Raw genomic sequence first — 24,691 nt, 5'->3', positions numbered from 1 at the left:
TCCGTCGGCGCAGGCGCGGCGAGAACGGGCCGGGCGGGACGCACGGGCGCGGCGGCGGCGGCGGCGCAGCGACCCCTGCTGGAAGCTGCGCCTCGGAGGACTGCGCGGGAGGGCCGACGGAGGGACACGCCGCGCTCTGAGCCCAGCGCGGAAGCCAGCGCGGAGCTGTTACACGTGGCCGAAGAGAGCTTAGGCTAAAGCAGTGGGCCTTGAATCCTCTGGCGTCCTAACCCTGTGGAACATCTTTGAGAATTACAGGCCGTGATCTTCAGCAAAATAGATACACTGCCGGAATTGACTGAGACTATAAAGGAAGTTCAGAACATCTTTTCAGGAATAAAGCGATTAACCCTGGCAGGTATGGATCCACTGGTTGGATGTCCTCCCGCTGCGCCAAAAGGTTGCTGGTTGACTTCCCAGTCAGTTTACCTGCAGGAGTTCAGGCGCAATCTCCCCTCCTGCCCCCCTCCCCGCAGCATGCGTGCAGGAGGCAGCGGATAGATGTGAGGGTAGTAGAACATCATGTTTCTCTTTTTCCCTCTCCTTTCCTCTCTCTAAAAAAATAAAAATAAAAATAAATCCTGGCCGGTGGTGCTCGTGGTTGAACGTCGACCTATGAAACAGGAGGTCAAGGTTCGATTCACTGTCTGGCTGTCTAGGCCCATGCCTGGGTTTGCGGGCTCGATCCCCAGTTGGGGATGCGCAGGAAGCAGCCTCTCTCTCTCATCATTGATGTTTCTCTCTCTCCTCTCCCTTCCTCTCTGAAGTCAATTAAAATATTAAAAAAAATAAAGGATAAAAATCAATAAAAAATATTTTTAAAAGAAAATGAAGAGAGGAAAAAGAACAAAGCGATTAAAAGATCAACCGAGTCATACCTGTCCAGCTTATTGGTCAGGCAGTAGGTGATTAGACAGCATAAAACGAAACAAAAACCCAACTGAAAATACTGCTTTAGCAGCGGAACAGCCCTTTTGCGATATAAAAAGATGAGCCTGAAATAAAGGAAGCACTTCCAAGGACAACCTGTTGCACGAATTTCACACATGTTCACATTAATGCTCACGGAGATGCATGCTCTGTTAAATTAGGAAGTATTTTTTTCTTGTTCTCAGAGTGATCTCCCTTCCTTTCCCCATCCTACACACCTTCATTCCACTGCTGCTTCACTGCTTCACACAGTGACTACCTGATTGCATTCGTGCAATCAGAAAACGCAGAAATTCTTTCAGTTGCTGAAATGATACACCTGTTATTGGAAAAAAACAAGTCTCGTCTCCCCCCATTGCTAGTGGAAGTGGGGTTCTCGGGGTACCGCTGGAATAAGCATTTCCAGAGGTCTCCGAGATAGAGTACAAAGCGTTCCTTCCCTGGAATGACACCATGGTTCCCCAAGTCCGATTTCCCTCAGTCCAGTCACAGAAGAAGTGTTGCTGAGGTTTCAGTACAGCTAGAAGCAAAGCCAGTGTCCAGAGTTTCCTTTCCATGTTGGAGCGGGGTCCCGTTCGGCGTCGGGCTAGATACCGTCCATTAGTCCATTGTGTGGGGTTCACATGGCCCCGGGCCATGCGGACAAATGCAGGGACACAGGAGCAAAAGAGCCCCACAGCCTCAGAGTCACTCAAGTCCTAAAAGAGCCGAGAGCACACAAGAGAGCGTGAGAGCAAACGTCTTTGATTAGGGGCTTATGTACCCAAATGTCTGCACCTTGCAGTGGCCATGCCCATTCTGGCCAACCATCTCTGTCCTCAGGTGTGATTGACAGCAAGCACCTTTATGGGGCATGTATCTGCCTTCCCTTTGTTGGACCCCTATAATATCTGGCCTTTCCTCTGCTCCTTTCCTATGATTAAAAGAAAAAAAACAAAAGAACTAGCTAATTACAACTGTATCGGAACTTCATATCAATTCAGTTTACACTGTTGACATTTTATACAGGTGACACATAGTTGCATTTACTAGTTTAAGTCATTTGTAAAAGATTACAGATATACTGTTAAATCTTCCAGTAACAGGAGTTAATCATTATTATTATAAACAGACAAAATTGCCATAGGATCATGCATGATCATGGAAGAAAATAAAAGAATACAGTGATATTGGATTGCATAAAATCAACTTGGTCATTGGCCTTAAAAAAACCAATATTTTGCCCTAACCAGTTTGGCTCAGTGGATACAATGTCGGCCAGCGGACTCAAGGGTCCCAGGTTCGATTCTGGTCAAGGGCATGTACCTTGGTTGTGGGCACATCCCCAGTAGGGAGTGTGCAGGAGGCAGCTGATCGATGTTTCTCTCTCATTAATATTTCTAACTATCTCTCTCCCTTCCTCTCTGTAAAAAAATCAATAAAATGTATTTTAAAAAAGTAAATATTTCATTAGATGAATCAAGTTAATCTTTTAACTTAAAAATGCTAATTAATATTTTAAAACGGCTTTGAGGTTACAAGTATTGTGTTTGTCTACTGAGCATAACTGAATTAGGAGGCTTTGTAAGGAAATAAATAGAAAGATTTATTCAAGGGTCTTAGGGTTTGCAAACCGGAATTACAACTCGGCAATACCCAGAGTGTTCTGAAGAAGAAATAAAAGCAGAGAGAGTTCTGATGGTAAAAAGTACATCCTTAAGAAGAATTAGGCCTGCATTCTTAGCCCCCGCATTGGTCTGAGATAGTATTTCTCTAGTTCAAGCATGTCAAACTCGCGGCCTGTAGGCCCCATGCCTCGTTTATTTGGACCGTGTTAGCTTTTGAGTTTGACATGCTTGCTCTAGATAACCAATGGTCTGGATATTGGATGTCAGGTGGCCTGGATACATGAACATTCTTTCCTTAGTCCTTCAGGGGTTATCAGATGGTGATCTGGAGGTTTGATGTATATTCAGGCATTGATGCAGAACTAGAAAGTTCAAAAGTTTAAATTCCCAAGCAAGTTAGAACAAGAATAGAATTGTTTCCTCATACCTTAACCTAATAGATGTTAGTAATTTAACAGCTCGATTATGGTGACTCCATTTTATTTCTTATTTATGATTTCTAACTTTTTTCACAAAAACCCCACATTTCTTTTCCTCATTTGAAGCAGCCCCTGCTATATTGCATTATGGGGATTGTAGTTTTTAGAGGCTTAGAATGCAAAGTAGACTAAGTTCTCATTTCGCTCATCAGGGCTGCACTAGTGCACACCACAAACACAGAATTGAGCTCGAAATTGAACCTACAAATGTGGGCTCCAGCTTTTTATTTAGCTTAAGTATTTAATCTTACATAAGAGAAGAGTAAATCAGATAGCGTTTTGGTTGGGGTCTGTAGGTGAGTTTAAAGTTATTTTTTAATGCACGAGGAACAAGTTTATTTTCTTTTTTATCCTCACCCCAGGATGTGTTTATTACTGTTTTAGAGAGAGGAAGGGGGAGAGAGAAAACAAAAACAAAATCAAAAACACATCCATGTGAGAGAGAAACGCTGATTGGTTGCCTCCCGTATGAGCCCCGGTTGGATGGAGCCCACAACCTTTTTGTGCATGGGCCAACACTCCAACCAACTGAGACCCCTGGCCGGGGTGGAAAAGCCTCACTTTCAGTTCTCTGAGCATTGTTATGGGTTGGGTTTTATTTCCGTATATTTTCTCTTATAATTTATATACTATTTATTTGTTTGTTTAAGTGGGGAAAAATTACTTGGAGAAGAAAGTTCTCTTCCACTTATCCCAAATCTCAAGATTAGCTAATTACCAAAGTTATTTTCAGAGCAAGCCAAAGCTCTATTTCCTTGGCCAGTTGGTGTGGCTCAGTGGTTGAGCATCAACCTATGAACCAGGAGGTCACGGTTTGATTCCCAGTCAGGGCACATGCCGGGCTCCATCCCCAGAGTGTGTGTGTGTGGGGGGCGGGGGGAAGGTACAGGAAGCAGCCAATCAATTATTCTCTCGCATCATTGGTGTTTCTATATCTCCCTCTCTCTTCCTCTCTGAAATCAATAAAAATATATTTAAAAACAAAAAACAAAGCTCTCGCTCCCCACTCGGAACCCATCTCTACTCCCCTTTCAAGGAGCTTACTCTATATCCTCCTCTTTCCTGACTCTTTCTCACTCTTCCAGACCATTCCTGTCAGCACACAAACAATGCAAACACGTATCAAGTTCTTAGTTATCTTAGATACATATTTTTTGATTTTTTGAATTTATGTAGAAATAATATAGTGATGCCTTTTCCACTCCACTTTATTTTTGAGATTTCATTCTATGCTTATACATACATTTTGGCTCCTTTATCTGTTTATGCATACATTTTGGCTCCTTTATCACATATACATTTTTCTTTTTTTTTAAATTTCTTTATTGATTAAGGTATCACATATTTGTCCTCATCCCCCCATTCCCATCCCAAACACATATACATTTTTCCTTGTTTTCTTTCCTGAAGAACAATTAGGTCCTTTCTTTTTTAAATATATTTTATTGATTTTCCACAGAGAGGAAGGGAGAGGGATAGAGAGCTAGAAACATCGATGAGAGAGAAACATCGATCAGCTGCTTCCTGCACACTCCTCACCGGGTATGTGCCCGCAACCACAGTACATGCCCTTGACCGGAATCGAACCCGGGACTCTGGAGTCCGAAGGCCGATGCTCTATCCACTGAGCCAAACAGGTTAGGGCCAATTAGGTCCTTTCAAACACTGCAGCAATGGGCATGGAGATATCACAGTGAAAGTTTGGGTGTTTGCTTAGAATAGGAATCCCTGGGTCCTAGAGCAAGTATGTTTTTCTTCAATCTTACTGAAAATGGCCTAATTATACGAATTTACACTTGCCCAAGCTCATGATAGTCATATATTTCTCCATTCTTCTTAATAGTTCATGTTAACAGATTTTTAAATATTTTTAAATATCACCGACCTCATGGATGAAAAATGGTAATTTGTTTTAGTTTGTCAATGTTTTCCGATGGGTAGTAAAATTCATATTTAAACTTTCTCTTTTTTTATTTGCCAATTTATGTCATTTTGCCCACTTTTCCATGTAGTTGTCTTTTCCATCCACTTGCTCCTCCCCCTGAAGGTAAACACCAGTTCCACCATAGTTGGGCATGCACAAATCTAGGCACTCATTGCCTCTTCTGCAGCGTCATTCATATTCACTGCAGTGGGAATGGCACTGGCGAAATTGTGCGAGGCAGTGACCCTGCAAATTAAACTGACAAAAGCCAAGTTAACAGGAGAAAAAAACCCAGACTTCAATGATGTATGCAGCATGCATATATGTGGAAATCAGTGACAAGTAACTCAAAGGGATGGTTAGAGTTTGGGGCTTACATGCCATTGTAACAAAGGGCAATAAATAGCGGAGAAGTGACAAGACAAAGGAAATGGGGTTTGGGCTTCTAGGGGTGGGAAGTTGTGGGAAGGTAAATATGTGGGAGAAATCACTAGAAGAAAAGGGTCATTATAATAAGGTTTTTATGCTGACTCAATCTCATACAGTCTCTGGCATGATGAGTATCTTTGATAATGCTTTTCCTGGCATTTTCACATTAAAAAAAAAGTGACAATGACTTTTTGAGGGTGGGAGAGCAAAGGGAAGACAACATTTGAGAACATCACAATAAAAAAAAAAAAAAGAAAATCTAGTATTTTTTTACATGGGGCGTTGGGCAGGAAGACTTTCAATGCCCATGGGTCAACCCAGAGCTTTGCTGGCACAAATTTTTACAATTTTCTTTTCCATCTTAACTCTCCTCTAATAAGAATTTTCTTGTGTTCCACACCCGTTTCTTCTGGGTCTTTAGCATTTTCTTGTTAATTCTTTCAGATTGCCTCCTATTGTAAGCTTCCTGGAGAGATGGTGGCATTTTCCAAGTGGAGGGTCCCAATCTCTTCCATAATAGACATCGGAACCATCAGACTGGAAAAGTGAACTACGTATAACCTTTCGGTGGGCTGGCGCAGGGCTGTTTGCTGAATCAAGTTGGGAATCCATAGCCCAGGGCACTGCTCCTATCTACCCCAGGTAAATACTTCACAAGGGGAAATTTAAACCCTCCCTTTAGGCAGAAAGGGGGAGGGTAACGAATTTTTCCTGCATCTGCTGTTTCTCAATTGCCTTCAGCTCAAAGTAATTCGTATGCCCAAATATCATACTCTGATCTCCTTCATAGACAAATCTATCGATCTTATTATTAATGCTTAACTACAGTGGTTCTCAACCTTTCTAATGCCACGACCCTTTAATACAGTTCCTCATGTTGTGGCGACCCCCAACCATAAAATTATTTCGTGTGGCTTTAGTTTTTGTTTTTCTTCATAGTGTTTGGAACTTTCTTTGTGAACAATCGTATTATCTGTTTCTTCCTTCCTAATTTTTGTACTTCTTAATTCTTTTTCTCATCTCATGATGTTGTTTAGGTGCTCTGGTACAATGTTGGACAAAAGCAGTGGCAGTACCAACTTTCTCAATTCTAGAAGGAATGCTCCTAATTTTTTTCTATTAAAAGTGATATTTGCTATAGGTTTTTGGCATATATTTTTTTTCATGTTAAGAAATACTTCTATATCTATGTTATAATAGAAATTTAATAGACTTTAATCATTAATGAATTTTGAACCTTATTAAATACATTTTCTTTATGCATGAGAGATTATATGATTTTTCTCTTTTTATTTAAAGATATGATTTTTTTTTTTTTTTTTTACAGAGAGGAAGGGAGAGGAATAGAGAGTTAGAAACATCGATGAGAGAGAAACATCCATCAGTTGCTTCCTGCACACCTCCTACTGGGGATGTGCCCGAAACCAAGGTACATGCCCATAACCGGAATGGAACCTGGGACCTTTCAGTCAGCTGGCCGACTCTCTATCCACTGAGCCAAACCGGTTAGGGCGATTTTTCTCTTTTAATATGTTAATATGATAGTCTGTGTGTACATTTTGTAGTATTAAAGTATACTCGTATATACTGAACTTGCTCGGTTTTTTTTGTTTGTTTGTTTGTTTTTTTGGTTAATCCTCATCTGAGGATATATTTCCGCTGATTTTTAGAGGGAATGGAAAGGAGGGGAGAGACAGAGAGAAACATCAATGTGAGACACATTGATTGGTTGCCTCCTGCATGCACCCTGACCAGGGCCAGGGATCAAGCTGCAACCGGTTTGTGCCCTTGACTGGAATCGAACCCAGGACCCTTCAGCCCACAGGCTGACGCTCTATCCACTGAGCCAAACCAGCTAAGGCAACTTGCTTGTTTTTTTAAAATCCTCTTATGAAATTTATATTTAAGGTGGGTTTCTTGCAAACAACGTAGTTGGTTTGTGTTTTTTCGTCCACTATCACACTTATGAATTTTGTTTACTAATACTTTGTTTATGATTTTTGTATCTATGTCAGGCTTCAGTGGGAACGGCACCAGGTGTCTGACCCATGGGATCAGACCAAACAAGCTGATACCCAGAACAGTAAACCGAGGTGTTTTTCCCGTGGTCAGGGTTGTGTCTTTCGATACCAAAGAATGAACTCCGTGGACCAGATTTAAGCAAAAGTGTGGAAAATTTATTACAAGCAGATCAGACTCCCCGCAAGGGGAGGGGGACCCAATAATGGGCTGCCCGTGAAAGCCTTGTACTCTAGGGGTATATATTTGCTACAAGCCTGCTCTGTATCTACCTGTGTCACCACCTGATCGATTCCCTCATTGTTCTTGCCCAGCAACAGACCTGAACTTTTCCTGTTGCTGTGTTCTTCCAGATGCTGAACTTCCTCTGTTTCTATGCATTAGTACACCTTGTTGTTACAGGCCCTCCCTTGTTTTCCCATGCCTCCCGCTTTGAGTCCAGAAACATGTTATTATTTCTGCTTGGTTGCTTTCTGTGGTTAGTCTTGCTCAAACGGCCATGGCTGCCCCTGCCTATGTTCCCCCTGCCTTTGTTTCCCGCCGGACCCCTGCCCTGTCTGCCTGCGTTTCGAGTTCACCCTCTCACTGAGTTCAGCAACCTCAGTACTTAGGTTCTGGCTAGGAAGGAATTCAGAGTCAAGACCCAAACTGTAAGTGAACATTTACTTGGTAAATTTGGGCTTAGGAAACAAAACTATACAGGTAATGGAAGGGCCCTCGGAGCTTGGGAGTGAAGAAGCTGATGGTAACAAGTCTGAGGCAGGGAGAGGGAGGGGAGGGAGAAAGGCATGGGCATGCTCCCTGGAGGGAGTGCACTGGGTCCTTCAACCAATGGGTATTAAGGGTGGAGATTTTAGGGGATGTCCCAGGAGAAGATCTCAATAGAATATTCAGCATTTTTCCAGGTGTGTCCTTTCAGGGTTGTGGTCTCTGTTAATTGATTGGCTGGCACCAGGACAGGGGGTCATTATTCAATGCAGCTGGTCCTGACCTGGCTGGTTTTGTTGCTTTTCTGAGCCTAGAGCCAAAATACAACTGAGGCTTTGATGTTATCTCTAGGGTGGAAAGGTAATGGGGTCGAAACTGCCTGACCATCAATATGCTAGAAGAAAAGTCTCCCTGGGGGCAAGTTTCCACTCTACAATTGATTATCCATTGCTAGGCACCCAGGGCTTTCCCCCCTAGTGACCTTCTGTACCTGACCCATTGTCCTTACTCTGCTCATTTCTAACTGCCTATCACACTTTAAAAAAATATATTTTTATTAATTTCAGAGAGGAAGGGAGGAGAGATAGAAACATCAATGACGAGAGAGAATCATTGATGGGCTGCCTCCTGCACACCCCTTACTGGGGATCAAGCCTGCAACCCAGGCATGTGCCCTGACCAGAACTGAACCATGACTTCCTGGTTCATAGGTTGATGCTCATTCACTGAGCCACCACGGCCGGGCTGCCTACTACACTTTCTTACAGCTTTAGAATCTCAATTATATCAGCCTCATTGAATAGATAAGGAAATTTTGCCTTTTTTTTTTTAACACTCTGGAATAATTTATATAAGATCGAAATAACCTTGTTTCTTTCAAGTCTGGAAGACTATATCTGCATATGTCTTGGTGTGTGTGTGTGAAGATTTTAATCTACTGATTCACTTATTTAAAACAAAAATAAATATAGGACTATTCCAGCTTTCTATTTCTTCTTGAATTAGTTTTGTTAACATTTCCATGAATTATTTCATTGTGTGCTTCCCAATTAAATGGCATAAAACCATTTCTACCTTTTTCCTACCTGGCTGCTTGAAGATCAACCTCCATTCCTTTTACCCAAGTGCAAAGTGACCTATTGCACATTTTAGTTATGACTTATTCCCTGGTGGGGAAGGAACACACTTGCTTCTACCCTCAAGGTTTTTCTGGCTGGTTTAATAATAAAATAGACATGGTACAGATTACCAAGAGAAAAATAAGCAAATTTAATACATACTTTTGTATGAGAACCCCCGCACACATGAGAGTCCGACACCCCACATGCATGAGCGGTTCAGAGGCAGAAAGGGGTTCTGAGATAGGTAAGACATCCTGAGCTAGGGATGAGGTGTTGCACCTGGGGGGCTTTGAAGGGTCATTGCAGGATAAGAAAAGCAGATGTTTAGTAAATAGTTTTCACTGCTATATGGGTATGTCAAAAAGTTTACCGCTGATAAGCTCTTTTTGTTGCTGTTTTTAATCCTCACCTGAGGATATTTTCCCATTGATTTTTAGAAAGAGTGGAAGGGAGGGGGAGAGACAGAGAAAGAGAAACATCAATGTGAAAAAGACACATCGAATGTGCCCTTGACCTGAAAGGAACCTGGGACCCTTCAATCTACCCAGGGAGCCAAACTGGCTAGGGCTGATAAGCTCTTATTATGTGCAAGGCTCCTATTCAAATTCTTTCTAGTACTTAATGGGAGGGGCAGAAGTATTTAGTAGCCCAGGGCTATTAAAGTTGCCTTTAGCTCAAAATAATCTGCATACCACAAAGGTATATCTTGGGGTGACTCAATCTGGACCCCCACACCCTCAAAGGTATACAAACCTAACAATGTTCCCTGTTATAAGGATCTTAGAGTCAATAAGGATGATAAGACAATGCCAATAATAAATAAGGAAGCAAGTGACCCAAAACGTGAAACGATGAAAAGAAATGATCTCGGCCCAAAAAAATATATTTAAGTATCAAAGATTATGTTGGGCACTTTTCAAAAAGAAATGTGCTTCTTATTTGTTCTCTATCCTAGCCTGAAGTACAAACCTAAAATTATAGCTTACTAGTAAAATGAAAAGTTCTTTGGTCAGAAGTATCCTCAGTTCGAACTATGTGGTTTGGAATCATCTCTAGAGCAGCTTTTCATGTTTTGTGTAGTTATGTTCAAGCTTGGAATCTGTAATTTTGTTAGAAATAAGGCGAGCCCCCCAATTCAGGGGTCCTGGTAGAACACAAAACATACTCAGGAGCCAGGCAGCAAGGCAAACATCTTTACTTCTATGTAGAAGGGTGTGCACACAGGTCTGGAAACGCAGGTGGTCTATTTGGCTTTATAATCCCTAATGCACGTGACCTGTCTCTCACTCTTGATTAGAGCTCAGGCACTCAGTCTTTAGTGATTGGCTAATTCAAAGGGAGGGGCGAGCCTTTGCTGTTTCAAGATGGCGGCCCCCAGGGGAGCTGCAAGCCATGCGGCCAACATGGCGGCTGCCAAGTTACACAGTCCAAAATGGCAGCTGTCTAAACTGCTTTTTGAAAGAAAAGATGACTTGTTTCTTTTCACAATTTGTTCTAATTTTCCATGAATACTCTCCTTGCCACTATTCATTCTCTGCTGTCCCACAATTTCTAAGATACATACTTGGGTGTATATTATACAGGTAACTAGAAACTTTTAGAGACCAGGGAGAAAGTGAAAGGTTCAACTTGGTGGTGGGTGGGCAGGCTAAATACCCATCTCAGATGGTGTTTAAAGAAAATTAAATTTATTTACGGAAAAGGGGATAGGAGATGGGGATACCCAAGGTGAAGCACTACACAGAGAAAAGGGGGCCTTAGAGACAAGTTCAGGGGGTTAGCCTGGGACGAGCTGCTGCTGCTGCCCATTGCTCCCCTGGTTGTAAGTCTCATGGGGTCACTTAGAGGCTGGGGGATATGTGCTGTGGGAAAATGGCAGGGGTGTGCTCCTTGGAGGGAGAGCATGCACTAGGTCCTTTGTCCCGAGCATATTTATCTTTCTTGCAGGTGGAAATCTTAGGGGAGGTCTTGGGGAGGATTTTTTTCAAATATATTTTTATTGACTTCAAAGAGGAAGGGAACAGAAGAGAGAGAAACATCAATGATGAGAGGGAATCATCGATAGGCTGCCTCCTGCACGCCCCCTACTGGGGATCAAGCCCATAACCCGGGCATGTGCCCTTGACCAGAATCGAACCCGTGACCCTTGAGTCTGCAGGCCGATGCTCTATCCACTGAGCCAGGTGGGGGAGGACCTTAATAGAATATTCATCAGCTTTCTGGGTATGCTCTTTCAGGGTCCTGGTCTCCACTGATTGGTCGGTGTGAGGGCAGGGGAATTGTTAGTCAATGTATCTGGTCCTGAGGCAGCCAAGGTATTACTTGTCTGGTTTTGCTGCTTTTCTGGGCCTGGAGCTGAAATATAACTGAGGCCTAGATGTTATCTTTAGGGAGGGAAAGGTGGGGGGTGGGGTTTAAACCCCTTGACCAGAGATATGCTAGGGGAGGACAGGCTACCCTGGGGGTGAGGTTCTTGTTTTCCCAGTTTTGCCCCTTGCTAGGCATCCGGAACTTTCTGCCCTGGTGAGTTTCTGTACCTGGCCCATTATTCTTACTCTGCTCATGTCTAACACAGAGGATGGTTGCATTGATTTATATCATGTTTATTCTTCAAAATTAAAATTTAATTTTTAAATAAAAATTGCATGTATTTAAGGTGTATAATGTGATGGTTTGATATATATAGTGAAATATACATATAGTGAAATGATAACTATAGTCTAGCTAATTACTATATCATCTCTTCACATAGTTATTATTTTATAAAAATATATTTTTATTGATTTCATAGAGGAAGGGAGAGGGAGAGATAGAAACATCAGTGGTGAGAGCGAATCATTGATCGGCTGCCTCCTGCACGCCCCCTACTGGGGATCAAGCCCGAAACCCAGGCATGTGCCCTTGACCAGAATTGGACCTGGAACCTTTCAGTCCGCAGGCCTATGCTCTATCCATACCCACTAGGGCTAGATGTTATCTTTAGGGAGGAAAAGATCAGGGGGGTGTAAACTGCCTGACCAGAGATATGAAAGATCAGGTTGAGCCAGTTTCCTGTGGCTCAACCCTGTACTAGTATATTTAAAGCTTGAATGGAAACAAATCCTATGGCATGGTCATGAAAACTCCCTCTTCTGGTAAGGGAAAAAAAACTGGAGAAAATGAAAGAGCCACCATAAGTAATTGTATCATATGCTGGTAAACCTTAAATTTCAAGGCTACTAATTTTTTTATTTTATTTTATTTTTATTTTTTACAGAGAGAAAGAGAGAGTTAGAAACATTGATCAGCTGCTTCCTGCACACCCCCTACTGGGGATGTGCCTGCAACCAAGGTACATGCCCTTCACCGGAATCGAACCTGGGATCCTTCAGTCTTCAGGCCAATGCTCTATCCACTGAGCCAAACCAGTCAGGGCTCAAAGCTACTAATTTAATGTTGACCTTTTGATAAGCGTATAAGTCTAACCAGGAAATAAGCTTTTGCTTTGTGTTTAAAGGGGAAGATCAGTGGTGTTTCAAATGCTTGGCACAGCATTAGGTGGGCTTTGTTTTCTTTTAATAACAGCTGGAGAAAAATGATTGACAGGGGGACGGGAAGTGCAGAATGAATCAATCTCACAAAGAACAAGTTAAACTCATTTATTCGATGTCAGGCAGTTTTAATTGTCCTATGAAAAGCCGAGACCATTGCTGTTTGAGTGGTCTCAGATGCTCCAGTGTGCGAACTTACAGGGCCATTCATACATCTGTCCCCCAGCAGTTTCACCGTTGAGTTGCAGTTTTCTGACACCACGAGGTTCCAGCATCTGGTCTTTCTGTCCCTTCCCTTTGCATGTGTATTAAGGCAATAAAACACATTCTTAAACATTGCAGATCTGACGTTTGCCATCCCGAGTGCTTTTTCTATCCTTCATTTATAGCATAATACTTAAATCTCTTTTTTAACTCTGAAAATTGGGAACCAGAGCTTTGCATATTGGTCAGTGAATGGGGTCTACTCTGGTAATTTGAGAACGAGATCAGGAAAGAAGTTTCAGCAAGACAGGTGATGGTAGTTTTCAACATAAATGCACAAAATTGCCATTGGTGGAAATAAAGCGGCCTAAGCATTTGGTTTCTAAGTGTGTGTTAACAGATAGATGTATGACTCTGGACAAGTTAATTTGACTATGTCTCAGTTTCTGTGAAATGAAGGTAATAATAGTGCCTACCTCAAAGAATTGTGAGCATTAAGGACAACTGGTGTTCAGGGCTGCAAGATTTAGCAATTAAAAGTATAGCATGCCCAAATAAATTTGAATTACAGATAAACAAATGCTTTTTTAGTTAAGTACGTCCAAATATTGCAATGGACACATGCACTGAAATTTAACTGAGTGGCTTCTATTTTATGTGGCAACCCTACCTGTGTAACATGCTTATTTGCTTATTACAGTGCCTGGCACAAATAAATAAGAGCTATTTTTCATGACTTCATCAAGGATATTGTCAAAATAGAAAGGCATCTCACAAATCTCATGCAGCAGACAAAACTGTCGCTGACATAAGATAAACTGTAAATGACAGCTGGCTGGCTGTTTACCTCTCTACCCACATCCGGATTGTCAGCTCCCAGAGGGTGAAAACCATGTTTTATTCCTGTTTTCCTATCCCTACCACCTAGTATCTTCTGTGTGTTCTTCATGTGCCAATGGCAGGATAAATGCTTACTAGAAAGAAATTCAGGCAAGAGATTAAAAGGTTGGCTATGTCTTCAGCACTGGCTAACTGGTCAACGCAAATTTTCCCGTCCACTCAGTGAGAGGAGCTGGCACAGAAAGCACCAAAATTATATAGAATGGTGATGAGCATGAATTCTGAGGCCAGATATCTTGGTTTTGAATCTTGATTCTACTACTCATTAGCAGTGTGGCTTTGCCCATGTCATTCAACCTCTATGTCCCAGTTTCCTTAACTGTAAAATAGGGATGATGATATCTCTATTTGAAAGGATAATGAGGATTAAATGAGTTAATATGTATAAAGTATTTACCGGTAGAACAGTGCATGGCACATGGTATGTAATATATAAACGGTAGCTTAAAGAAAATAGAAATGATGAGTTCTGGATCTTTGCTGACAGGTAGGGTCTCTCTCTAACACTCTTTAGCGAATTGGATAATCCAATCATCCTTATCTACAGCCTCTCCATGAAAATAAACACTTTTCTCTTGTAAATGGCCAAGACAGACCTTTGTCAAAAGTCCTTACATATTTACAGATGTTTTCTTGACAAGAAACGATAATTATCTAGCAGAATGGCCTGGACAAGTTATAGGGGGCAAACTGAGTGACCTGTGGAGGTGGGGTGGGGGTAGGGGGGCGCACGGAGGTGGAGGCTGTGAACCTCTGAGGAAAAAGGGGCCCAGGTGTGCTCTGGGCCAGCATGCTCACCAGCCAGGGGTGCTGGCCCGGTGACTGGAATCAGCTGAAAGAATGTCCAGATATTCCCACTGGGCCATGTTACTGGCAATAGCCACCACGCATCCAGTCTGCAGTGCTGACCTTCAGGGGGAGGACGGTGGGGAAACAGATAACTAAGCCCCCTCTCTGTAAGCACACACTTTCTTGCACTTGTTTTCGTTTTGAAGAACTGACTCAAACCCTGTAAGGAACTGCAAGGAAAGTAGCTGAGGGCTAAAGCAGTCAATGACGGTGAGCAGTCCCTCTCAAAGTGTGACACCAGGCTCATTATCTGCATTAGCATCACTTGGGGGCTTAGAAATTCACAAACTGGGGCCCTGCTCCTGACCTACCAAGTCAGAGTATGGAATGGCTGCTTGTGCTGGGGACAGAGGAAGTGCAATGTACTGGGGGAGGGGAGACTGGGACCCGGTGGTGGGTGCCTTATTAACCAGTTTGAATTTGGCCCTATATGCGTCAGGGGTTAAGTAGTCTCCCTCATACAGCTTTAATAGGTGAAATCCTATTAATAACTTCTGTGTGTCAGGCAGTTGAAGGTGTCAAGGTACGTTTGTGTTTGTCACTAGGCCTGGCACTTGGTGGGTGTTCAACAAATCCCGATTCCTGCCCTTTTCCTGTGCATTTACCCCTCTTTTCTCGTAACAAGCTGCTGCTTCGTACAGGCTCCTCATCAGCTTGTGTCTGCGTCTCTAGAAGTGGCTGATTTCTTTTCTCATTTCCCTGGCTATTAAGTCTGACAAAATTTCGTCCTCTTATCTATTATGGGCTCATTGATATGGTCTTTTCAACAACAGTTAAGATGTCTACTTCAATTTATTTGCTTTCTTTCTCCTGCTGAGTTTTTCTCTTTCCTTTGTGATATATGACCTTTCTGCATGTAACTTAACAAAGGATGTCTCTGGCCCATCCATTACTGCCCACAACATACAATCATAAGACAGCATAATAAATGGACAGTTTTCAGGAATAGCTTCATTTTTAAAAGGGCATCTCTTCTTTCTGAACGACCACAGGGATTCCAGTTGTGAGTGAATGTGCCGGGCAGATATTGCTCTTAATTCTGATGGATTAATAACAGGCGCCTAATTCATTCTAGGTCCCTGACATGCAGTGTGAGCATACAAATAATCTAAGTGTCTAAGTATTTAAGAGCTATAAATCAAGTGAACAATTGTTAAATGAAATGTGCTTTATCCTCCTACATTGATAAATGTACCTTCATAATGACAAAAAGTAAAACATGTTTAAAGTGCTGGTTTTCACATGACAGAAAGTTGGTAAACATGACTAAATCTGGTTATTATTGCATATATCTGAATGTTCTGTTGATTGGCTATTGATTTGGAGGTGAGGCAGATATTTAGCAATGACCTAAAAGATTAAAAAAAGAAAGTATACAAAAAAACAAAGGAAGTATAGCCCAGCTGGTGTGGCTCAATGGTTGAGCATCTACCCATGAACCAAGAGGTCACTGGTTTGATTCTGGTCCACGCACATGCTCTGGTTGCAGGCTTGACCCCCAGTAGGGAGCATGCAGGAGGCAACCAATTGATGTTTATCTCTCTCCCTCTCCCTTCTTCTCTTTCTACCATCAATAAAAATGTTTGTTGTTTTTTTTTTTAAAAAGGAAAGTATAACTGTATTCAAATATTATTTGAATAGTTTTTTATTAAAATAAATGCAATCAATAGAAAAAGTAAGATTATTTAATGTATGTATTTTAAAAAGTTGTTTTTCTTCTAAAACATTCAAAACTACCTACTAAAATTAAAAAAACAAAAAGCAAATTATTAACAAAGTTCAACATTTTTATACTTTTTTTTTTAAAGCAGACATTTAAAAAAAAATTTAAAGCCCTGGCCAGGTAGCTCAGTTGATCCTGATATGCCAAGGTTTCGGTTTTGATTCCCTGATCAGGGCATATACAAGCATCAACCAATGAATGCATAAATACATGGAACAACAAGTTGATATTTCTCTCTCTCCCTTCCCCTCTGTAAAAATCAATCAATCCATAAAAAATTTTAGATTTTAAATTAAATACTATTAAATGGTTTAGTAAAAACTAAGCAATTTAAATTCTTGTGTTCAATGTCATCTTGTTTTCAGTTGGTATCAGGCTTCATGCCTGTTACAACAAATTCAGGAATATGCAAATTTTATTTAATAGTGCAAGGAATTCCTCAGTAGTCTGGGCAATTGTGTTGAATATCACCCTAAAACACGAGAACCTCCAGAACCACAAATTAGAACATCAAGAATAGCAAGAAAATGGGCCTTCAACCCCCTGGGAAATTATAGTCTGTCATCCAAGAAACTACTGTATTCATTTGTATCTCAGAAGAAGAATGGACAAGTTAATTCATTCTGTTTTTCTCTTACCTAAAGTGTTTGTGCCATTCACATCCCTCCTTTTTGTTTTGAGGACAAAGGGCAAGAGACGTGAAGTGTTTCCCAGGGTCCTGTTAGTCCCAGAGTGGATGCATCCTAGAGGCACAAGTACTAAGGCACAGGACAGGGCCCCCCTCACCTGGGTTTAAGGGCAGGCCTGGATATCCCACATCTGTCTGTGTCCTATGCCATTGGGGCGTGTGACAGAATACAGTAGACTGGGTGGCTTATAAACAACAAATGTACTTCTTTAAAAAAAAGATTTTTTTAATTGATTTTTTAACAGAGAGGAAGGGAGAGGGATAGAGAGTTAGAAACATCCATCAGCTGCCTCCTGCACAACCCCAGTGGGGTTGTGCCTGCAACCAAGGTACATGCCCTTGACTGGAATTGAACCTGGGACCCTTCAGTCCGAAGGCCGATGCTCTATCCACTGAGCCAAACCAGTTAGTTAGGGAAACAAATTTATTTCTTAAAGCTTTGGAATTTGGGAAATCCTAGATCAAGGTGCCAGCAGATTCCGTGTCCTGGTTCTTGGACAGCCCTCTTTTCACTGTGTCCTCACGGTGGTAGAAGGGGTGAGAGAACACTGTGGGGTCTCCTTAATAAGGAAACTAATCCCTAATCACCTACACACCTCCCAAAGGCCCCACCTCCACATTGGGGTCAGGTTTCAACACAGTAAAGATGGCAGAATATGCCACCCCAAACGATGCCTCTTTGGCATAAGGATTATTTTGGAGAACAGCAGACACAGAAGGAGCTTTGAAAACAGAGACCTCAGCCTTTTGTAGGGGGAATTTACATTTATTAAAAAAAAAAAATCTCCATTTGTAAGGGGTCTCCCTCTCTGTACTGTAAGAGGAAGAGAAGGTTGACTCTAAATCTCAAGACTCTTATCAATGGAGAAGGCACCCACCCATACTGCCCTTTCCACTATCACCCTTCCTTTCCTTTCCTTTCCTTTCCTTTCCTTTCCTTTCCTTTCCTTTCCTTTCCTTTCCTTTCCTTTCCTTTCCTTTCCTTTCCTTTCCTTTCCTTTCCTTTCCTTTCCTTTCCTTTCCTTTTTCCTTTCCTTTCCTTTCCTTTCCTTTCCTTTCCTTTCCTTTCCTTTCCTTTCCTTTCCTTTCCTTTCCTTTCCTTTCCTTTCCTTTCTTTCTTTCTTTCTTTCTTTCTTTCTTTCTTTCTTTCTTTCTTTCTTTCTTTCTTTCTTTCTTTTTAATTTAGTTGAAGATGGTATTTAAATCTGAATCCTAAGCCATCTCTTTGAAAGTTACTGATATTCTCCTGGGTATCTCCCATGTATACATGAAGTATCCACACTATAAAAAACTTCTTTTTGATTTTCTCTTGTTAATCTGTCTTTTGTTATAGGGGCCTCACACAGAAACTTAGAACAAATATTTTTCCTCCCCTACAATATGAATTTTGGGGGAGACTCATTTAGTCTATAACACTCTGGGTCTGGAATTTTATTTCTTACAAATGTATTACCATAGATCCAGGTGATAAATGAAATCTTACCCTCTTAGAATTCTTTGGTAAAAGGTGAACCAGTGGGGGGAAATGATAGTATCAGTGATCACAATACTCTTTGAATTACACAATTTAAAAAATAATGTTACTCTTTCTCCTACAAGAATTTAATGAGCAAGGACATTTTTATAAATACACTATTCTTCCCATTACCTACTCATCCAATAAAATCAAATTAGGCACTATCATTTCTCTACCCTGGTTTTAATATACATTTTATGAGTCTTATATTTCATCCTACTGTGAGTCACTGATAAAGATTTAGGAGATTTCTGTATTACTAGTTATGGTCACAGGAGGAGCCATTTCATTTTGGCAGCACTTGGATGTCCCTTGTTAAACAAAAACAAAAACACACCAATATGGAGTCACTTGTGCTTAAGCCCACATCATCAAACCAAGACTTAATGCCTCACCTAATTTGTTTCAGACTCTCCCAGGAATGTAACCTTTAACTAGTCAATCTTTAAATGTTTATTTTTATTTATTTTTTATTGATTTCAGAGAGGAAGGGAGAGGTAGAGAAAGATAGAAACACCAATGATGAGAGATAATCATTGATCGGCTGCCTCATGTGTGCCCCACACTGGGGATCGAGCCTGCATGTGCCCTTGACCGGAATAGAAACTGGGACCCTTCAGTCTGCAGGCTGACGCTCTATCCACTGAGCCAAACCAGCTAGGGCAACCAGCCAATCTTTAATTACCTGGTCAGCATTTGTGAGGTAATCCACCCAAGAGACCCCTTTGGTCCCTCACAGGAAGGTAACTTTGCCTAAAACAATCCGTTCTTTGTTAGAAACTTCCTTTGCCCACCTCCTTTTGCCTATAAAAGATTTTCATTTATATAGGTCTTCAGATCATTGATATAGTTCTACGTGCCAGACGGGATGCTGCCCAATCCATGAATCATTAAATAAAACCAATAAGATCTTTTAAATGTACTCAGTTGAGTATTGTTTTTGAACACCCTATAGCCTTGGTGTGAGATGGGGGGAGAGGCTACCTAGGCTGCACTGAGGTTCTCTACAGGAAGTATTTCCCGTCTCAGAGCCACGGGTGTTTTAGGCTACAGAAGGAGAAAATAACTGATTAATTCATGCTTTCATATATGATTAGCACATTGAGAAGGTCCACTCTCTGTGTGCAAACAGCCCTGACCTGGACAGTGCCACTGCATTCTTTTGATGCCCCTCAGCTTCCCCTCTGCACAATGCCTCCATCTCTGCTGAGGCTGACCCTGCATGGCAGGGTGTGAAGATTTGCTGTTTGGTAGTTAGGTATGTTGAGCTGAATATGAAAGGGGTGTATTCAGAGAGAAACATTTTATTGTCTACTCGTCCAATAAAATCCAATAGGCACTATCATTTCCTAATGGAAATGGAGGTGGGTGGGGAAGTGGGACTGGAAATTCCAACAGGAAGTCGGGATAGGCTTGGGGCTGTCCTTAGAGAGGTGACAGAGAAAGCACGAGAACAGATGCACGAACATATCAAGTGAACCCAAACTAGTGCACATTTGCACATATAATTAATGTTTGAACTGAGTGCTGTGTGGCACAGGAAGAGCTGGGAGGAGCTGGTGTGAGCCCATTGGCTTGCATGTGGGATGGATGCCATGTTTGGTAAAGGAACAGCCGCTCCTCTTCAGAATGCTAGCACATGCTCAGATAACCTGAGGCATATTAAAATTGTGAAGGGGTTATTTGAGCAAACACCTGTTCCAATTGGGCAATTCCAAACCGGAAGCTGTTAGGAGCGGTCCACGACGGGAGGTGGGCTAAGACTTCTATAGAACAGATACAGAAGCAAAGCAAAGGACGTTATTTGATTGGTTATAGCTTCAACACCTGTCTTATTTGGAAAAGCCTAGTTGGCTGTTTGTGTTTGGCCGTCCTTAAGTTTTAATTTCATATCCCCGAGTCATTGGCAGGCTTAGGTTCTGGTTTGATGTAAGCTGCCAAGGCATTAGAACCACCTCAGTCTAACTGCCTCCTTATTTAATTAATTTAACAGGGATCAGATCCTCTTTATACAGTGGTCCCTCACATAGCAGTCAAGCGGGAAACTGGAGAATTGCTTGCAAAATACCCCCATCTTCATCTCTCCTCTGAGCCTTCTGTTTCTGGTAAAATGTCATGCAAGGAAAGGATCAATTCATTGTGTTGACTGGCTAAAGCGGTCCTGCTAGGAATCGTGGGGGAAAGTATAAGATTACTTACCAAGATATCTTCCTGGGAGCCCTCTGACATTATGGTCACCTAACCCTTCTGTAAATTGCCTTTGTTTAATTCTCTCTCAGCCTATAGCACTTGCCCAATAGGCCAGGGCAAGCATGAAGTAAAAACAGGTGCAAAACCCACTTTCCAGCCTCTATTTGCTTTGAGGATTCAGATTTTAACTGACATTTAAAGTATAATTTTAAATGATAGTAATAAGCTCTTTACCTACTAAAAATAACAAAATGTTATTAACTTTCTATACTTTTATGCTTCCAGTTCTTTTGAGCTTGAATTTTCTACACAAACACATGATTGGTTGTGTGTTTGTATAGAGAAACACGATTGCTTATACCCATGTTCAGTAAGTACTCTATAATTCCCAGATCTCCGGAGTTAGTTGTTCCAGAATAGCACTATCCACTATAGTTAGTGGCTATGGAGCACTTGAAATATGGCTGGTCTGACTTGAGGTGTATTTTTTTAAAATATATTTTTAATCATTTCAGAGAGGAAGGGAGAGGGAGAGATAGAAATATCAATGATGAGAGAGGATCATTGATTGGCTGCCTCCTGCATGCCCTCTACCGGGGATCCAACACGTGACGACAACCTAGACATGTGCCCTGAACAGTAATCAAACTGTGACCTCCTGATTCATAGGTCAACTCTCAACCACTGAGCCACTCTGGCAGGGCTAGAATATGTTCTTCCTATCGTGGAAAATACTACTTGGAAGCCTGACTGTCTGCACTGACTTGCTTCTGAATCCTTTTGAGGAGCAGCTCTATTTGATCTAATCAAGTGACATCTGAGTCTAGTATCTCCTCGCCCTGGGTCACTTCTATGGATAGGAGTAATTTATGGGGAACAATTCATAAAAGGAGAAATCCTTTTATCTAATAAACAGCCAGGGGGAAAAAGTTGGATCTCATTGATTGTAAAAATGCAAATAAAAATGAGACATTTTCCTCTGATAACATTTTAAAAATATTTTACATAATTCTCACCCTCGGTAAAGGTTTGTTCGTTAGGCAGCCGCACACAGTGCTCTTGTGAGTGTGCGTTTCTAGAGGACAGTGTGGCAGTTTGTTTCAAGACCCAAACTTCAATTTTTAGGAAAGTATCATAAAAAAATAGCCAGAAATGCTCTAGCTGGTTTGGCTCAGTGGCTAGAGTGTCAGCCTGTGGACTGAAGGCTTCCGGGTTGGATTCTGGTCAAGGGCACACGCCCAGGTTGCAGGCCCGATCCCCAGTAGGGGGCGTGCAGGAGGCAACTGATCAATGATTCTTTCTCATCATTGATGTTTCTATCTCTCTTTCCCCTCTCCCTTCCTCTCCGAAATCAATAAAAATATATTTTAAAAAATAGCCAGCAATGAAAACAAAACATGCATATAAGAATATTTATGAGGTCATCTATAATAGGAACAAGTGTCCAATTAGAAAGAGTATTGTGGAGTCATTATGAACTACTTGAAAGCCTGTACAGTACCTATGCAAGAAAGAATATGTTTTTTTTTTTTTTTTTTTGTATTTTTGTATATATTGTTAGGGGTCAGCCTTTTTTTTTTTTTTTAAATATATTTTATTGATTTCTTACAGAGAGGAAGGGAGAGGGATAGAGAGTTAGAAATGTCAATGAGAGAGAAACATCGATCAGCTGCCTCCTGCACATTCCCTACTGGGGATGTGCCGCAACCAAGGTACGTGCCCTTGACCGGAACCGAACCTGGGACCCTTGAGTCCGCAGGCCGATGTTCTATCCATTGAGCCAAACCGGTTTCGGCAAGAAAGAATATGTTTGAAGAACATGTAATGACAAAGAAAAAATATAGTAAAACCTGCCAAAAGCATATCCTGATATAACACAAAGTCAGACATAACACAATTGACCCCTATCCTCGTCAACTTCCCTTCTCTAATAGGGTGCCCTAAAGTCCTGTTTTCTGAGGTGTGGGGAGTGTAGAGGGAGGACAGGCTGGGTGGGGAAACAACAGACATCTCTTCTTGGAAAACAGGGAAGTGGAGAGTTCTGTCCCAGTGTTCTCTTAGCTTCGAAAGATTCCAGGAATTGCCCTTGCTGTTCTGGAAGTCCTGCCAACCCCTGAACCCAGAATCATCCCCATTGAGATTTGGAGCAGGTAAAGGCCCCCAGGTGTGCCCCACTGAAGCCAGGATCTGGGTGGATTTGTATCTTGCAGAAATCCTGGCTGGCCACCTGTACAGGTCACCCTGATACCAGTCCAAAGTCTGTGCTTGGTGCTTAGAAAGGCCAAAACTCGCCCGGCCAGTTTGGCTCTGTGGTTGAGCATCGACCTATGAACCAGGAGGTCATGGTTCGATTCCTGGTCAGGGCACACGCCTGGGTTGTAGCTCCATTCCTGGTGGGGCATGTAGGAGGCAGCCAATCAATGATTCGCTCTCATTATTGATGTTCCTATCTCTCTCTCTTTCTTTTTAAAAAAATATATTTTTATTGATTTCACAGAGGAAGGGAAAGGGAGATTTAAAAAAAAGGGGGGAAAAAAAAAAGAAAAAGAAAAAGAAAAGAAAGGCCAAAGCTCAAAACATCAGAGTTTGGAGTAAGAAAAGGTTTACTGATCAAGAAGGTGCCAACCAAAAAGATGGGAGCCCTCCTAGTGAGACCTCAAATTCATCGTAAGAAAGTACAGAGTTCAGGTTTCTTTTATGTCAAGAAAAGGGGATATGGGGGTGGGGCAGGAGGTGAGTGACCATAGCAGACATCTGGTGCTAGTTGATGTGAGTTTGGTCATGGGGTTCCTATAAATCTTTGACAAAGGATACATACTTCCCTTATCTCCTGAAGCTGCAAGCAGAATTCCTCTGACTAGCATGTCTATATGCAATACTAAGCATAAGCTATTAGCCTGGAGGTCATGGGGACAAAGCAGGCTTGAACAAGGTGGAGTCAGAGACCCAGCAATTTCACTGTTATAACCCCACTTATTTCATTCAACTGTAATGTGACCTCAAATTTTGTGATTAATTTTTTTCTATTTTCTATTGAGCGAAAAAAGCAAGATAAAAACTTTATGTACATTTGTTTCTAAGTCAGCAAAACAAATAAGCAAATTTTAAATATATAGATATATACAAACAGAAGGAAAATATTAATTTATTAGTGGTTACTTCTGGTTAGTGGGCTATGGCAATTTTAATATTCTTTGTTATAGTTTTCTATACTTTCCAATTTTTAAAAATATTGGACATGTATTCCTCTTAAAATCTGAAAAAAATATGTAAAAGAATATTGAGAATAACTTTTTTTTAAGAACTCACAAACCTATATGGAAATATATGGCTCTCAATAGAGAAATCCCTATCAGCCAGCTAGTTAAATTCATCTAGTCTTTTTTTTTTTTAAATATATTTTATTGATTTTCCACAGAGAGGAAGGGAGAGGGATAGAGAGCTAGAAACATCGATGAGAGAGAAACATTGACCAGCTGCCTCCTGCACACCCCCCACCGGGGATGTGCCCGCAACCAATGTACATGCCCCTGACCTTCCGGGACCCCTCAAACCCAGGACCCCTCAGTCCGCAGACAGACGCTCCATCCACTGAGCCAAACCGGTTTCGGCCATCTAGTCTTATTTTAATACAGAGTGCTTCTTCCTTAGAATGACATCCTAAAGCCATATTGGTTAAGATGTACGCTGCATCTGCTTTAGATAATGCTGAGTCGAATCTTTAACAACCATGGTCATAGATTTAGAAAAGATTTCACAAACCCTAACAATGCAGTCCCTGTTTCTGGCTCAATGTAACATTTCATTACAGGTACCATTGTGTGTTATGCTATAACACTCCTTTTGGTTTATAAAGTATTTAATCCAATTTTCC

General features: G+C 41.5%; 1 long non-coding RNA gene across 1 annotated transcript; it reads left to right on the top strand.

Moving 5' to 3' along the window:
* Positions 1–25: 25 nt before the first annotated feature.
* LOC129150514 (uncharacterized) lies at positions 26–6,924 on the top strand. Its single transcript, XR_008557263.1, has 3 exons — positions 26–358; positions 5,814–6,011; positions 6,697–6,924. It is a non-coding gene; the product is annotated as an uncharacterized LOC129150514 (long non-coding RNA).
* The last annotated feature ends 17,767 nt before the right edge of the window (positions 6,925–24,691 follow it).

Source organism: Eptesicus fuscus, chromosome 10, assembly GCF_027574615.1.
Source record: "Eptesicus fuscus isolate TK198812 chromosome 10, DD_ASM_mEF_20220401, whole genome shotgun sequence".
Lineage (NCBI taxonomy): Eukaryota > Metazoa > Chordata > Mammalia > Chiroptera > Vespertilionidae > Eptesicus > Eptesicus fuscus.
This window is presented reverse-complemented; position numbering and strand designations above follow the sequence as displayed.